The following is a 1461-nucleotide window of genomic DNA, read 5'->3' on the forward strand; positions in this document are numbered from 1 at the left end:
AAAAAAAAAAAAAATATATATATATATATATATATATATATATATATATATATATATATATATATATATATATATATATATATATATATTGGATGGATGGATGGATAGATAGAGATATAGATGAATAGATATACATATTCACTTTCTCTTTTAAGGTGATTGCACACGTGACTGGGTATTATTTTAGGGCATTTGCGTCCCTCCCTATACCATGGCACGTAGAAGTGTGCTGGGCAGTATTTATTTGACGTTAGGTCTGTAGGTACAGCTTCTGCAACAGGGAATGGAAGTAATCTTAGAAGTGCCTTTGTTTGGTTCTGTGTAGTTACAACAACAGAAACAAAACTACCTATTTGTAAGAGGCCGGCTGCCATTTCTTTTAGTATTGATGTGTCCCCCCCTATTGAAATCTTTATATTGTGACAATGGAGCAGCTTCTGAAATTACACTCTGCCTTCCCCCAATTCTCTCTGGGCAGAAGCAGCTTCAGCATCAGTCATTTAAACTGCGCTGAGCAATGGGGCTTTCACTTTAACTTAGAAATCACTGGAGGATTTTGTATGTCCTTCCAGAAAACAGACAGCATATTTTGCCATCCTCATAGATTTTTCTTTCTTTTTCTCTCTTCCTCAAATGAACTTGCATTTCGGATCATGTTTTGAGAATCTTGCTGTGTGATTTTGTTTGTATTATTATTATTATTATTTTCTAATCTACTGCGGTGGCTTTCTTGGCAGAATTAAGAACTATTTGGTTGCTATGGTGAGCCCTTCTCTTTCTGTTTGTATAGGAGGGGATTGTGTGCACTGCTGGGGGCATTGGGAGGGGGAGGGCAGGGCTCAGAGCAGGAGAAATGGTGCCACACATTGCACCTGCACACACAGGCCCACTCCTGCAGCATGGGTGAGATCTACATGAACCATGAATGAGGACTGACATTAAAATGACTCTAAAAATAATCATTTATAACTCAGTGAGAGCGTCCCGCAAGCAAAACTCAGTGAGGGTTGTCCCGCAATCCACAATCACAGACAGAGCCCAATCTTGCTGCGTTCTAGATCTGGAAAGTGTCCCGACTGAAGCGAGCCAGCAGGCGTGCCAGAGATATGATTCCTATGCGAGCAGCTGGCCATAGAGTGCTGTGACGGATCGGGCTCGCAGGGGTTAATGCGGCCGCGTAGTATTTCATGTGAGACAGAAGTTTTGATGGTTGCAGTTTAGGAGAGACCTGTTCTCCCCCTACTTCCTCGCTTAGGCGTGTGTGACCTGTTGCTACTGTGAGATGGGAGGGGGAGGGCCACTGCAATAGGTTGCCGCGAGTCTGCCCCCTCCCCGCGTGCACCGTCTGCCGGCCCCTTCTGGCCACGCCCACCTTCATGCAAAACTCGCTGGAGGGCTGCCCTGCCTGGAGAGGGAGCAGCGTTCTGATTGGCCGCCAGAAACCCATTTATTCCCTGACAG

Source organism: Hyperolius riggenbachi, chromosome 4 (assembly GCF_040937935.1).
Source record: "Hyperolius riggenbachi isolate aHypRig1 chromosome 4, aHypRig1.pri, whole genome shotgun sequence".
Classification (NCBI taxonomy): domain Eukaryota; kingdom Metazoa; phylum Chordata; class Amphibia; order Anura; family Hyperoliidae; genus Hyperolius; species Hyperolius riggenbachi.